Source organism: Tamandua tetradactyla, chromosome 2 (assembly GCF_023851605.1).
Source record: "Tamandua tetradactyla isolate mTamTet1 chromosome 2, mTamTet1.pri, whole genome shotgun sequence".
Classification (NCBI taxonomy): Eukaryota; Metazoa; Chordata; class Mammalia; order Pilosa; family Myrmecophagidae; genus Tamandua; species Tamandua tetradactyla.
Window position 1 is genome coordinate 156,063,172 of NC_135328.1, and position 17,434 is coordinate 156,080,605.

Below are 17,434 nucleotides of genomic sequence, written 5' to 3' on the forward strand. Positions count from 1 at the left end.
TCTTTTCATTAGGCAGATCCTTGTGCAGGATAATTATTCCCATTAATAGACATAGAACTGAGGTAGAAGTTAAACTGCTTCAGTGATAAAGTTAGTGAACATTTGAATCTGAAAATGGACCTACATATATTCTTAGCTTTATCCCAGTGATCATTTGTTTCTAAAGAACAGAATTATGGATGACAGGCACAATTGTGGTAAAAAAAAAAAAAACAAAAAAACTACTACCCAACTCTGTCCATAAGCCCCAAATTAGTTGTTTAGATAGCTTCTTAAGAACCTTCTAATCTACAGCACAAAGACCTCCTTCTTGGTTTCCAGCTGTGAGCGTGATGGCCACTAAGTGAGCTATCAGCTTCAAGGAGGTTAGAAAAAAGAGAGAAAGCCTAGTTCCAGCAGACAGTACATTAGACCATTCAAATGAAAACATGGTTAAAAAAATCAAATTTTGATAGTAGATTTTACTGAGGTGTTCATCTTCTGGACGAATCTATTCATATCACCTTTGAACATATGATATTATGTATGATAATAAGGGAATTGATGTTTTTACACTGCCAGGAGATTGTGAGTTAATGAATACCCTTGTTGGTAATTGTTCTAGTTTGCTAGCTGCCAGAATGCTACACACCAGAGATGGATTGGCTTTTAATAAAAGGGGATTTATTTTGTTAGTTCTTCAGAGGAAAGGAAGCTAACTTTCCACTGAGGTTATTCTTTACGTGGGAAGGCACAGAGTGATCTCTGTTGGTCTTCTCTCCAAGCCCCTGGGTTCCAACAACCTATCCCAGGATGAGTCCTTTCTGCATCTCCAAAGGCCTGGACTGACCTGCAAGTGCTGAGATGAGGAATGCCGAGCTGCTTATGCTGTGCTACATTGTGCTCTCTCATTTAAGCACCAGCCAATTAAGTCAAACATCACTCATTGCAGCAGACATGCCTCCTAGCTGACTGCAGATGTAATTAGCAACAGATGAGGTTCACATACCATTGGCTTATGTCCGCAGCAACAAGACTAGGTACGCTCACCTGGCCAAGTTGACAACTGAATCTAACTAACACAGTAATGAAGCAAGGTGAAATGAGTGAGACAGAACTGAAGCACAAAGTCATCAACATACACTGATTAATAATGGAAATGTGGAAGATTTCATTACAGCATACCCAATGGGCAAAGGAAGTTGTTTCAAGGATAAGGTTGTAATAAGTATGAATATAGCATACCTTTCAAGGAAACCATTCTTATTTAGAAGGAGAATGATCTGCTGGAATGCATTTTGAAAAGCTGCATCATTTTCAGTTTATTCAACATACACTCTACCTATAGTTTGAATTGTAACTTATAATCTACTTTTCATTTCAGTATTACAAATGACATCACATGACAAGTAATGAAATTTTTATAATTTCACAATGAGATTAAAGTTTCAGAAAAATGTAGAATAGTTTATTCAATGGTCACCCAATATTTAGTGAACTATGTGGAGAGTGGAGAGATGAACACTTTCATTAAATTATGAATTTTAGAATTAGCTTTCAGTTTTCCACCATAGTTTATTCTTTGTCCAGTTATAATTGACTGTAATGTGTGTATATGGGTGTGCATGTGTGTGTTAGTAAATAAAACATTTGGGTAACTAAGGTTATGGTATTTGATTAAAGAGAAATAGATTTATAATTCGTTTACCTAGTATGGCTTTTATCACTAAAAGGGGAATATTTTCCAGAGAGTTTTGTAAAGAGAAAGTACAGGTTTAGAGCACACTGGAAATGGACTAAAATACTATAGGGTTATGGAATTTAATTTCAAGATATGAAATGGAGTACATGAGAGTTGCATGAAAGACAACATGGTATTTGGGGCCACTTAATTTATAGGCTCAGATTCACAGAAAACACAGACTTCAGTGATATAAAAATAGAATTTATTAGGAAAGTAATTAGAAGATTATTAGAAATAAGACATACTTACATCATCAGTTAGGACAGCAACCAACACCTGAGGAGGAATGCTGTGGAATCTCTGAGACAGCATCCAGAGTCTCATCAGTAAAAATCCACAACAGAGCATTCTTTTCCCAGGTAAGGTTCTGATGAGACTCTCTGTCTCTTTCTCATAAGATTCTCCTCTCTTCTTCTTCTTCTAACTGCTTGCATGCAGTTTATATGGTATCACACAATATAGTGGCTGAATTCCAATGAACTTACATGACCAGGCCCAGTTTGGTCCTCTGGGAACTGGCTAGGGACTGAGGGGAGCTTCCTGGGACCTAGATAATCTTTATCAAAGTATGTTTCCTTCTGGGAGGATAGCCAGTCCTCCCAGCTGGAGTGCACATTTCAACAATTTCTTACCAAGATCATGCAATGGTAACATCAATTGAACAGAACAGACTCTACAAATTTATCTTTCCCTTACAGTGAGGGAAAATAATTACCTCAGAAATTAGGCCCTGAACCTCCACACTATAAGGATTGTGGAAAACTTGAGCATCTTGACAAGAGTTTATAGATTTTCTTTTTAAAATACTTGTAAGGGAAATGGCAACCAGTTTCTGACATGTTAGAATGAAAGCCTTGTTACTGAACAAAGGCTGTGGATTCTTTTGCCTGTTGCACTCAATAACCAATTCCTGAGGTACTGGGGTTTCAAAGACAGAAAAAGTTTATTATTAGGCACTCAGTAGGAAAGCAGATGGTGCAGCAGTCCAAAATCTGTCTCCCAGAACTGTAGTAATTCTGAGCATTTTATTAGAGAAAAAGCTGGTCAGAGTTCAGGATTATGACCACCTGTGGGTCCAGGTGATATAATTAGAGGTAATCTAATTATTGAGCATGCATAGAGTGATTAAATGCTTAATCACAGGTAAGAAAATGACAGAATATCATAATGAGGTATAGGTGACTTGTAGGTTAAATTCTAAGCTACTGCACACGTCAAGCAGGCCCCCCCACTTTGATTAGCTCCAGTATTGTTTATGAAGATAACTTTGTATTTCAGGTGGTTTAGTTCTGGGCTGACACAAGATCCTTCATTAATAAACATTAGGGGTTATCGTTAGTGATTACAAGATTCTGAAGTTGAAAAACTGAATGAATAGGTACAAATGAAGGTTAGTCACAAGGTTTTTATTATCACAGGGCACAAGATAAAAGCTATATAATCATTTTCAGATATCAAGAGAGCTGGATTTCAGTTTAGAGATTTCAAGTGTTTTCCTCTATTTTAATATACTTAGAAAGTGAAAGGAAATACGTATATACTGATTTAATAGTCATAATCATTTGTTAATTACTAACTTCATGGTCACAACTCCTCCTTGTCATTTGACCATTCCTCAATCTTGAGGGATATCTGAATGATGACTGCCCTGGCTGCTTCTTTCTGACAAAGGGGCATCAACTCTAATCATTTGGGGAGTGGAACTTCTTAGATTGTCATTAGATATATTTTTTAACTTCAGGTTTTTTTCTGGAATATTATTGCTTCTCCCATATTTCAGTTATGACAGGTCTGGGATAAGGGACAGAGACATGTTTTAAAGATGAACATGCTTGCAATTATTAGTAGTAATATCACTAGCCCTTCTTGTAATACTGAAAGAAACCAGGATCCTATTCCTAGAGGAAGTCAGCTAAATAAATCAAATATGCTGAAGGAGGTGGAGCTAATGACTATGCAATTAGTTTGATTTTTCATATGTTCTAACACTTTAGTTACATTATCAGATTCATCAGGTACAAGGTACAGCATTCAGTTTTTATTATAGCACAAACATCCCTGTGAAGCTATTAAGCCACCTAAAGCCATTTGATTCTGTAATACTGCTTTATGCATTAGGGTCATACCAGTATTTAAAAGAGATAAACTGTTGAGGTTATCATTTAAGGCTTGTCATGTAAAATTGTTCAGTGTCTATATCCTAAGTATAACAATACCTAATGAAGGCAGAAATAGAGCAGCTGATGATCATTCCAATGAAATAATGACTGGGCCCATTGAGCTTCTAATAATGATAGATTTGCTCATGATGATAAAGTTTTGTGAACTGTTCCTTGAGCCTAGGGTAATACTAAAGTGCATCTGCCTATCCAGTCTGGAGACAGCCAGGGCCATAGGCTGTAGTCACATAACCTTTGAGTTCCATTCAGAGATATCCAGCAAACATTAGGTCTATTAATTCAGTCTACCCAGTCTGTCCTGTAATATTATGGCTTGAAGACATTGCTCTAGAGGCAGCCATCCTGTTTTCCTTGTATTGGAAAGGTTATGCTGTTGTGAATGGTCCCATTGCTCCCAACAGAGAGGGGCTATCTGGCTTAATCTACCCTACCCAGGTGTTAACCCTCCCATGACATCCCAAAGTTGCAAGTGGCCCTCTTTCTATAATAGTTAAACGCCTAGCCTTATCATCTAAACATTTTGCATGTTGAATAGTCTCTACCACTGTTGCCTTAAAGAGAAAGAAATTCAATGTCCTGGTGTTTCTAAATTAACTGGCCATCTTTTTGGACCTGCATTGGTTATATTCATGGTATGCTGGTTTGAAATGATGTATGTACCCTAGGAAAGCCAGGTTTTAATACTAATCCCATTTTGTCAAAGCAGCATTTCTTCTAATCTCTATTCAGTATTGTATATTTGAAACTGTAATTAGATCATCTCCCCGGAGATATGATTTAATCAAGAGTGGCTGTAAACCTGGATTAGGTACAGGTGTGCCTCCACACATTTGGGTGGGTCTTGATTAGTATCTGAAGTCCTATAAAAGAGAAAACATTTTGAAGAATAAAGGAGATTCTGAGAGAGCAGAACAACACAGCAACAAGAAGCAGAGTCCACCAGCCAGTGACCTTTGGAGATGAAGAAGGAAAACACCTCCCAGGGAGCTTCATGAAACAGGAAGCCAGGAGAGAAAGCTAGCAGATGACACCATGTTCACCATGTGCTCTTCTCAAATGAGAGAGAAACCCTGACTGCATTCACCATGTGCCTTTCCAGATGAGAAAGAAACTCTAAATATGTTCTCCATGTGCCCTTCCACTTGAGAGACAAACCCTGAACTTCATCAGCCTTCTTGAACAAAGGTATCTTTTCCTGGATGCCTTTGATTGGATATTTCTATAGACTTGTATTGATTGGGACATTTTCTTGGCCTTAGCACTGTAAACTAGCAACTAATTAAATTCCCCTTTTAAAAAGCCATTCCATTTCTGGTATATTGCATTCCAGCAGCTAGCAAACTAGAACAATGACTAAGTCTGTAAACTACTGTTCACCCAAGATAATAGAACTCAGAATCACATGGCTCTCATGTCCTTTTAATTAATTTTCTTAGTTCCTTCCAATTAGCTCCCTGGAGGGGGGTGATATCCATCAAGGTAACCTGGAAACACTAGACATCAGTAATTGGCCACATACCCAGCAATCAGATTGATTCATAGAAGTTGCATAGGAGTGTGCCCATCTAAGAAAACATTAGTGCTTTATAATATATAAGCTCCTTGGTAGATGATATATAATGTATATATATACCAGCTCCTTTGCTATATCAACATAAATACAAAACAGGAATATGCCAAAAATACATGTTAGGAGGGTGTAATAATCTTCCATAGTAATTTATTCATTTGGCTGCCAATGAAGATGTTTTATCTTTGGGGTAGCACACGTATTTATAAATCTTTGTATATATATATATATATACGTAATGGTACTCAGATAAAAGAAATGCTCTAACATTTCTCTCTTATTTGTTCTCCTGAAGATAAATTTTAAATCCTCTAGAAGGTCACATTGACATCTGCCTCCCAGAATCTGGTCAGTTTCCTCTCCTTCCTCAGGATTTTCAGCTATCTGTTTTTCAATATTGATCCTGTGGAGGAGTCTAAGAGGCAAAACCTGATTAGAGGGTGTTATTTTTATTCAACTAGGGTATACCTATGGTTTTACTCCCATCAACTTGACAGAGGAGTTGTCAATAAGATTTCATAAGGTCCTTCCCATTTTGGGTCAAACTGGTCTGCTGGATATTGGTATTTCCACTTTTAAAAAAGAACTTGATCTCCAGGTTTAAATTGATGTAAGGGAACAACCATAGGAAAAGAGAGCCAAGTTGAGGCATAGTGATGAATTGCCTGTAACATGGCCCCTAGTGACTGAAAACATTTGTTAATTTCTATCTCCTGGGCTTATCCAGTCCAGGTATACAGTCCACCTTGCTTTAGGAATGGTTTCCAATAAACATTTCGAATGAGCTCAAATGGGGCCTGCTTCTGGGCACTGCCCTTACCTACATCAGAGCCACCAGAAGTACCTTGTTGCATGAGAGATTTTTTGGCAAAATTCTGCCACTGTCTTCTTCTGGGTATGAGTCATCCTTTCCATTTTCCCAGTAGATTGCAGTTTCCAAAACACATGCAATTTCCAATGTATATTCAGAGATCCTGACAATTCCTGTGAAATTTTAATGTAAAAGTTCCCCTATCACCAATTTGTATTGAAAATGGCAGTCCAAACTGTGGGATTCTTTCCTTCAGGAGTGCCTTAGTTACTTCTGAAGGTCTCTTTATCCTGCATGGAAAGGCCTCTACCCACTCTGTAAATGTATCTACAGAAACAAAAAGGTATTGGTAATTTTCACATGTCCTTGGCATAACAGTAGCAATTTGCCAGTCCACAATATGGAGTTGTGCCCCTGGCTTGCTCTCCTTTAATAGGGGGCTGAGGCCCAAGTTTAGGGTTCTTTCTAGCACAAGTCAAACAGTTTTGTATTATTTTATGAATGGTTCTTTGCATCTTAGGTTCTACAATATAATTTTTCAACCATTTATTCATGGTATCTCTTCCTAATGAGTGCTTTGATGCAAATAAATGAAAACCCTTTCCATTAAGTGTTCAGGAATAAGAATTACTCTTCTTTATTATAATTCCATCCTCCCTTCACTCTCTTGTGTGAAATGTTTGATTGAGAACTAGCATCCATTTCTTTCAAGTTAAAGCCCACTGTTTCTCTCTTAAATCATGGGATGAATACTAAGGAGAAATATTTTTTAGTTTTCTATATGCTATTAGAGAAAGTACCAATGATGACGCTGGAGATTTTAGTTTGGCTGCTGCTCTTACTTCTAGATCTGCTACTCAATTGTCTTTTACCTAATCCATTTCTCCTTCCTGATGACTGTAACAATGCATTTTGGCCACTTCTTTAGGCAGCATCACTGCTTCTAACAATGCTAAGATCATGTCTTTGGGTTTAATTTCCTTTTCACCTATGTTAAGAGTCTTCTTTCTTTCCAGATGGCTCCATGAGCATGAACTATATTAAATTGCTTACAGTCTGTGTATATGTTTACCCACTGTCCCTTTCATAGATGGAGAGCTCTGATAAGTGCAATTAGTTCTGCCCATTGTACCTGAGTAAAAGGCCCCACTCTCCAGTATTATCTGTAGAGTTACCACAGCAAAGAAGACTTTCTGAAGTCCTCTCTCCATGAACCTGCTCCCATCAATATACATCTGATTGCTCTAAAGGTTGATCATCCAAATATAGGTGGCTGGAATAGAGTTCATCAATTATCTGTGTGCAGTCATGCACAGGTCCTCTTTCCGCACTCAGAAGTAAGGTAGTTGGGTTTAGGCTAGAAGAAGCTTTTAGAGTGATGTTAGGATTATCTAGTAGAATAGCTTGATATTTACCTACCCATCCAGCAGTGAGCCAATAGCCACCTTTCTGTTCTAACAAAAGCAGCATGTAGTATGGCATGTGCACAGTGGTGAACTGTTCTAAAGTAAATTTCTCAGCTTCTTTGAGAATGTCACAGGTGGCTGCTACAGTCCTTAGGATACAGGCCATCCTTGGGTAGTCTTGTTTAACTGTTGGGAAAAAGAGACCATGGGACATTTGGCATTTCCTGACCTCTGAGTAAAGATTCCTAATCCAATCTCTTGTCTTTCACGTATGAAAAGGTCAAAGTGTTTTCTTAGGTCTGGGAGGCCTGTGGATGGAGCTGTTAAAAGTTCCCTTTTTATTTTCTGGAAAGCATTCTTACATTCAGTCATCCAATTTAGAGGCTTTTGCTCATATCCTGTCAGCTTTATATAAGCATTTTGCTGTTAATCCAAAATTAGGTATCCAAATCCTACAGAATCCTGCCATCCTTAGGAATCCTCAAAGGTGCCTTTTGGTAAATGGCTCTGCTACTCAGGCTAAAGCCTCTCTCTAGTCTGGCAATAGATCTCTCTGTCCTTTTGATAGCTCAAAACCTAGATGTTTTGCTGATTCTTGTGAAATTTGAGCTATTATCTTTGAGATTTTGTAACCTTGGTCTGCTAAGAAATGCAGAGATTGAAGTGTTTTTTTATCTGATGCCTTCTTGTTATAGCTTGCTATTAATATACCCTCAAAATACTGTAATAATTCTCCTTTATGTAAGTGTAAATCCTTTAGATCTCTGGCTAATGCTTCTCCAAATATTGTGGGCACATTTTAAAATGCTTGTGGAAGAACAAACCAACCACATTGCTTCTTAAGTTTAGTAACTGGGTCTTCCCATTGAAAAGCAAAAAATTCTTGAGATTTTAAATCAAGGTGTATGCAGTTTTCTGGTGGTGAACCAACAGAGATCTCCAGATAATGTAGGGTGGATGCCTTCTACAATTTGATCAATAGCTGGAGATCTTGTACAAAACAATACTTATTTAGGGTGCCTGGCTTTTGCATGGGCAATATTGGAATGTTATATGGAGATTGACAGGGATGTGTTAATTTATATTTCAAAAATATCTCCATTAGTGGAGCAATTCCTTCTCTGGATTCTAGCTTAAGCGGATACTGCTTAACATGACATTCAGTACCAGGCTTTTGACATTCAGTAGCAGGCTTTTGAAGTTTCACTTGAACCAGACTCACTGTTATTGCTAATATAGGTTTTCCATCAGCCCATTTCTCTAGTTCAGTTTTCAAGATTTCTTCTAGAATGGGCCTGGTCTGCTTATCTCCTTCAGTGAACAGTAAAGCAACTTGCTGGGCACAAGCATGTCCTGGAGGCATGTTTATTGAAAAACGATCTGGAGAAAAGTTTATCCGGGCATTTAATTTGGTTAGTAGACCTCTTTACAGAAAGGGAACTGGACATTCTGGTACATAGAGGAAATAGTGTTTCAAATTTTTACTCTCAATTGGACAGTGTAGTGGCTGCAAAAAATGGTTTATTTGCTTTCTTCCTAGATACTCTGTGTACTGTAACTGATTGGTTGGAAATTGCACTAGGTTTTTTATTTAATACTGAGTATGTGTCTCATGTATTGACAAGAAAGTCAATTAATTGTTTTTCCACCTGTATTGTTACCTGAGGCTCTTGGTGGGAGATTGAAAGAAATGGTATATCCAATAGAGCCCCTGGACTCTTTCATTCCAAGTCACTGTCAACTGCACCATCATCTCATTGGGGCATCTGAAATGTGGGCTGTCTAGATTCCCTCTGGGTTTTTCCCTGGGGGCAGCTAGGACAATCTGTCTTCCAGTGCCCCCCTCTTTCCTGCAATATGCACTTGGTTGGTTCCTAATTCCTTAGGAATTCCTCCTTGACTCTTGAGGACTCTTACCTTCTTGCTGTTATCTCATCCTGTTGTCCTTGGCTCATTAGAGCCACGAGGAGTGACAGTTGCCCCCTAAGTTATCGATTCTGAAGTGCTGCTTGCTTTTGAAAATACCGATCTTCTTTAACTTGATCCCTGTTGTTATAAACTTTAAAAGCAAATTCAGCAGTAAGTACATTGAATCTAGAATAGGGTGTGAGATCTTGTTGGTTTTGTACAGGTTAGTGTGATGCCCTGAAATATCCCAAAGTAATTTGGGAAGTGAATTAAATAGTATTTGCATAGTCCCCTTGGGGAAATGGGGAGAAAGGAGGAAATATTCAACTTCTCCACCTGGGGAATTCCTGATAATCTTGCAGGCAGTGGGGACAACCAAATCAATAGGCTGAGCCCTTGATCTTGGGGTTTGTTCTGATGAGACTAATTCCTGCAAAAAAGAAGCTAAACCTGTTTATAATTATGCCTAAGAGTCACCCCAAGAGAACTGCTTTTGTTGCACAGATGTAGTCTCTCTCTAAGCCAACTCAGTAGGTGAACTCCCTGCCCTCCCCCAACCTGGGGCATAAATCTCCCTGACAATGTAGGACAGAACTTGTAGGATAAACTGGGACCTGGCATCATGGGATTAAGAAAGCCTTCCTGACCAAAAGGGGGAAGAGAGAAATGAGACAAAATAAAGTTTCAGTGGTTGAGAGATTTCAAAAAGAGTTGAAAGTTTATCCTGGAGGTTATTCTTATGCCTTACATAGATATCCTTTTTCAGCTTATGGTGTATTGCGGTAGCTGGGGGGAAGTACCTGAACCTGTTGAGCTGTGTTCCAGTAGCCTTGATTCTTGAAGACAATTGAATATCTGTATAGCTTTTACAATGTGACTGTGTGATTGTGAAAACCTTGTGTCTGAAATTTCTTTTATCCAGGGAATGGACAGATGAGTAAAAAAATAAGGATAAAAATAAATAAATAATGGGGGAATAAAGTGTAAAAAATTGAGTAGGTTGAAATATTAGTGGTCAATGAGAGGAGAGGGTAAGGGATATGGGATGTATGAGGTTTTTTCCTTTCTTTCTTTTTCTGGAGTGATGAAAATGTTCTAAAAATGATCATGGATGACTACACAACTATGTGATGATATTGGGAGCCATTGGTTATAAACCATGTATGGACTGTATGTGTGTGAAGATTTCTCAATAGAAATATTTTTTTAAGTGAGCTCAACCAACCTAGAGATGGACAGTCTTAGTCCATTGTCTATTTGCTGTAGCTTCCTCCTTGTGTCAGGGAAACTCAGAGTAATAAACATCATATTCAAATTTCTGTCATTTTCTGCACTTTTTGGATCTATGTGTAATGCTGTTAAGTGCTATAAATTCTTTCAAGAAAAGCTGATGGAGCTTCCATTGATTCCTGTCTTACTTAATTTGCCTTCTGGTAGTTTATAGTTTTAGAGACCCCTTTTCACAGGCCTACAGTCTTTATAATGTTCTAATTTAGCCCAGCCATCTGCTTCATTGGGATTCCACTCGGGATCCCTTATTGGTACTGCTAAATTTGCTCCAGCATACAGAATTCTCTCCCTGCTTCCTATCACCTTCCTGATTTTCCTTTCCTATTACCATTTTCCATTATTCTTCCATTAGCAGGGTATTTAACAAGGTCTAAATATCAGCCCAACTAGAGTTATAGGCTATTAATATTGAAGTAGTTAAGCTATTTTCTTTGGATCCTCTCTATAGAGTAGGGTGTTATTTTTCCAGTTATATAAATCCAATATGGAGAAGCTGTATGAATATACACAAATCCTTCTGGGCCTCACTGTTCATGTACTCCTACAAATACTAGCCAGAGGGGTAGAATTCTTTCTCTTGCTGGTTTTAAAGAGAAACCCTAACCAAGTTGAGTGTCAGGTATGTAAGAGGGAATCCAATCATATCCCAGGCTCTTTTCCTTCTGACAAAAATGGATATTGAAGAGGATGAGGAAGTGGTAGGAGATCTTCCTTTTTTTCCTGATCTGTCAACCCCTTTGCTATAGGGTGGAGATGGAGCAGATGAAGGAGTCAATAAAGATTCTATTGAATCCTATGGATTAGAATCAGGGAGGACATTTTTCTTTTCTCCGCCTATCTTTACATGTAAAACTCTTTCACCTATAAACAAAGTGGATAGGAAACAGTGAGAAAATTCTGGCAACCCAATGTATGCTGGAGAAAATTTAGTACCTCCACCAATTGCTAGGAGAGACAAATAAAGGGTTGAACATATCTCATCTCATCCCATTTCTGTTCCTTTGTGCAGAACAGCTCTAACTGTAATATGATACTCTTATCCACAGATCCATTTACAGGCCATCTCTCTGCCAATTCTAAATTATATTCTGGTAGGATGCATTACAGAAATGAACTAAGTTTTGCTTTTACATAGGTTTATAACTAAAATTTCCCCCCAAATTCAAGAGGCATCCCAAAGGGTTAAATTCAAGAATGCTATTAGAGCTTGTTTTAGTTTGTTAAGCTGAAAAATGCAATATACCAGAAATGGAATGGTCTTTAAAAGGAGAATTTATTAAGTTGCAAGTTTATGGTTTTAAGGCTATGAAAGTGTCCAAATTAAGGCACCAACAAGAGGCTACCTTCACTCAAGAAAGGCTGAAATCATCTGTCAGCTGGGAAGGCATGTGACTGGCATCTGCTGGGGTCTCTGGCTTCTGGAGACCTCTCTTGGCTGGGAAGGCACATGTCAACATCTGCAGCTTTCTCTCTTCATTTCATAAGGCTCCCACCAGGGAATTTTCCTTCTGCATCTCCAAAGATCTTTGACTGTGTGTCTTCTTAAAGGGCTCCAGTACGCAACCCCAACTTGAATAGGTGGAGACACATTTCCATGGAAACCATCTAATCAAAAGTTACTCTCCACCATTGGGTGGGTCACATCTCCATGGAAGCAATAAAAATATCCTACCAAGCAATACTGAATGAAGACTAAAGAGCATGGTTTTCTGTATTACACAACAGTTTCAAACTGGTACAGAATTATAATTTTCCATTTTAAAGAACTCCTATAGCAAACAAGTTAAACCAGTTAAAGCACTTGGGTAGTATAAATGTGGTAATGCACCACCTTACTAATATAAATAGACACTTAACACTTGCCGTATTTATGTATCATACACCAAGCACATCAATTAACAAACAGACATTAAATTCTTGGCACACTGAATAACAATGAAATAATACCTAGGTAACACACTGGCTAACACCTAAATAGGCCTATTTAATTTCATTAAATACCAATTGATTGTTGGAGTAGGTCAGAGCTTCAAACACTATATAATATGGGAAACAAAACAGAAGGTGTAGAGGTTAGAATAAAGGGGATCATTCTGGAAGCCTGACCCAGGCCTCGGTCAGGGGACTCACACTGCCCACTTACTCCCTGATCCACTTTTATCCTTATGACCCACTCACCCAGTCAGACATCTGAACATAGAACCAGAAATGATTTCTCTCTTTGAAGCTTTTTAAGGTGCCAAAATCTCTGGAATGCCAGCAGAACAGAGAAATGCTGGTTGTCAAGCCTGTAGACTACAATTCAGTCAAGTGGCTGCAAAAGACTTGGTCCCCTGGCTTACCTGCTCTCCTCAGGCCCCAGAGCCTCAGGCATTTGACCCATCTGTATTGCCAAATTGACAAGTGCCATGGATTCTTTTGCCCAATGTGCTCAATAACCAATTCTTGAGACACTGGGGTTTCAAAGTGGGAAAGTGTTTATTACCAGGCATGTAGTAGGAGAGCAGATGGCCTGTCAGTCCAAAATCTGTCTCCCAGACTGCAGTGATTCTGACAGTTTTATTAGAGAAAAAGACAGGCAGCATTTAGGATAATGATCCCAGTGGCCCCAGATTATGTAATTTTCTAGAATGACTAGAAGGTAAATTTTTACAAATAATAGCATATTCTGGCATTCTGAGGGTTACCGTAATATGTACATGAATTGTCAATTTTCAAAGAATCAGAATATATAAAAATAGAAACTATTTTCAAATACAAAATATAATGGACTTGTTCAATAAGTCACACATTTCTTGTAGAGCCATGAAGTGATAATGTTTCTCAGTTTTATTATTATATGACTAAGACATTGGCTTAAATCTTTGACATAGGATGTAAGTTGCTTTTGAAACAGGAAACTTGTATTTTTTCTCATAAGAGTAAATTTAAGACAGACAATTTTCTCCTTATATTCTCTCTCCTTTACATATGCCCTTTAAGGATAGGGACTGAATCTTTTATTTCTTTTCTACTGGTAGATTTTTGGAAAAATAATCTATAGCACAATTTCTCACTTACTTTGGTAGTAACTACTATTTTTATTCTTTTAAAGAAATATATTGTTCTAAATCTTTGAAATCTAAAAAGCTACAGTATTTACTCAATGAGCTCCAGGACTATTAGCAGCTTACTATTATACTTTAGGGGAATCACATGTGATTTATTAGTGCTCACCTCTATTTCTGGAAACTTGTTTAAATGTGTGATATAAATCAGGCAGTTTGGGAGCAGCAAATTGAAAAGAGAAGCAGCTATTGAAATTTATGGAGACTAGATATTGTGTCAATAGTGAGTCTGATAAACTAGTAATCTTAGCAAAATGGTAGTTTTCACATAACATCAGCAATGGAACTCACTTGAGATTGTGTTTAAGAAAATGTTAAAGGTTGAAAACTCCCCCTCCCTCTCTCATTCCCTCTGTTTGTGTGTGTGTGTCTGTGTCTCAGAGATATTGTATCTTCTGTCCAGATGGCTGATGGATGCAAAGTGAGATCATCAGACATCCTTATGTCAATTTTAAAGTGCTTGTGACATGGTCCTCAAGAAAAAATTAATATTTGTCAAAAAAGGAAAAATAAAAATAACTTTCTATGTAAGTGTGTAGACTTCAAATAGTTTTATAAATGTGATGAAGAAAAGTCAGTTGATAGTAATTTGTTGATTATAATCACTGCATGTTAATTTCTCACAGTGTGTTTTGAACAAGTTACCACCTCACGCAAAGAGTGCAATGCCACTGAATTGCTGTAATTGACAAGCACACATAGGAAAAGGGATGTTCTTTGAGTGGGAGAATTTTTGCCTTTAACATACCTATAACTGAGCTTTTCCTCATTTCTCTTTGCAGTCTTTCTCATTATAATCCCCCCCTCCCATTTCCTACTATCCTCAGTTTCTGCCCTTGGGTGCTTTCTAGCTATATGATTGAAACTATATTTTTTTCATTCTGTTTGTAGCTTTTTGCCTTGTACCTAAGGATACTACTTGGCTGTCAATCATTCCTCCAAATCTCAGAAATAAATACAGAGTTAACATCATTAAATATGTGTGGATGTAAAGTATGAAAATAAAAATAAAAAATCCCAAAATGTATTGACATAATCTAAATAGTGATGGAAAATAATTTTCAAAGCAATGCTGCCTCTTTTCTGCTTCAAACTTGGCATGCTTGTCAAACTCAGCATAATATATACATAGGGAATCTTTTAACTTTTACATATTTTAATCCTTTAAATAAGCTTTGTGTGGTATGAAGATGAGAACTACAAGTTAAATTTGTCCATTGTATACTCTATCTAGAGATTTCAACTCAAATTCTCAGTTTAAAAAGTAATACAGTTTTAATAATTAGAAGTGTGTACCAGAACATATGTTAGAGAATATTTCTAATTTTAAAGCATCTATTCTTCTTATTATATCCTTTTCAATTTGCATTAGCTGAACCTGTTCTGAAGAGATTTACATAGTACTTAGAGTAGACTTGTGTTGACCCCTAAATTTCCTTGCTATCTTATTTGATATTACATATTTTACTCTGTGTACTAGGCTGATAGATACCTTAAATATAAGATTTGTCAACTCTTTCGTTGAGAAACAAAAAAGAACAGGATGAAGGTCTTTTCAATCTAATTTTGTGTTTTCTCCCATGAGATGGTGCTTTCATGTCTTGGTTTTGTTTGACCTGAATTTGTACGTATTGGAAGTCATTCCATATACCACCAATGACTTTGTAGGACTATCAGAGTGGGCACAGATCCTAGCAGAGCTGATTGGCCTAGACCACATATCTGAAAATTATCATCATAACTATTTACATTATTTGACAACCTCTCAGATAGTGTCTTCATTCTTTAAAAACACATGCTTGGCTAACCTGTCTTCATCAACACAATCTAGAAATCCACAGTAGTGAGAACCAAATAAGCTCAAATTAGTCATCATTTGAAAATGACTATTCTAAATCCATTTTGTTAAGGAGGTTATATATACATTAAAAAATTTATTTTGTCTCCTTCAATATATTTTTCCTGCTTTCGATAATTGAGAAATTTGAGAAACATCACATTTTGGGGGTTTAGTAATGGCTAATATCACATGGCTGTATATGACAGAAAAACTCCAACAGTGATTTAAACAAATATGTTTCTGTATAATTCCAGAAATATGCACTCTAGAGCTTGGAAGGCCACTCTGAAGTCAGTCAGCACTGACACTCCTTCCAGCTCCTTGCTCCAATGTCCTTAGTGTATGACATTCATCTCAGGAATCAAAGGGATGCTAGCATAACAGTCATCACATCCTGCTGTTCCATCTTGGGTGGATGGAGAAGTCAGGAAGGATGGAAACAGTCAAGAAAAATGCACTTAACCATCTGTAGATTTCCCAGAAGTGCACACACTACTGCTTATAGCTCCTGAACCAAAACATAGTCTCATGGCCACATCTAGTTGCAATGTTGTTTTGCTGCACTTTATACCTAGGGAGAAATATGACCAGTAAAAATCAAGATTGATTCCCAAAGAAAGGGAAATCAGTATGCAGTTTTTAAATAGAGGGAAGCTTATATGAGTTTGTTTTGATATGCTAGATCTGAGGCCATAATTCTAATTTGTTTCTTCTAAGTAATATAACCATACTGTGACATAAATCATCACATACTTATTTGTTTAAAGCAGAAAAAGTAGTTTGGACTTGCTCTGATATTCTCTTCAAGAACTTAATATTTAGGATAACCTCATATATTCTAAGTGTGCATGGTTTACTCAACTATGAAAGATTTACTTTCCAGTGTCTGATTTGAGCCATCGAATTTATGGTGAGAATTCTCTATCTTTCACTGCACAATTCTTCCTAGAATTGTTAGAAATATTTTTCATAAAAGAAAGCAAATATGTATTTAGAAATAGTTCACATGTTAAGGCTTGAAGGAATTTATTTTTTAATAATGGTACAAATTAAATTTGTTGTTTAGGAGTAGATTATATCATTATGTATAATAAAATATAATTATATATTACATTACATTATATTTATCATATCATTTTATATTATATACTTGGTATTTTTCAGAACTCAGAAGTGTCCATTACATATCTGCTGTATAGGCCATGTTACCATGTAATATGCAATTTTGAAGGTAAGAGAAAGGCCCAAGTATTCTTAGGTGTGTTTTGAATACTACGTTTGGTCTAAAACAGAACAATTAAGAGCATTTGAGACAAAGGACTGAGTATAAGCTCCTTTAGCCAAGAGGCTAAAATATTTTGCCCAGTGGCAGTTCATACATGTTTTATGACCTGCTTAACCCAGTATTGGGCTTACTGGCACAGATGATAACTGAGATGAGAACGTCCAAGACTTTGACATGGGAAGGGGTGAGGAGGGGAAAACATGACCTTGGGAGTCATGTTCCACATAGGGTGGGAGGGCAGTGAGTTCACTTCTTATGTAGGCTTAGAAAAAGGAGTCACATCTGAACAACAAAAGAGGCTCTCTGGGGGTGAC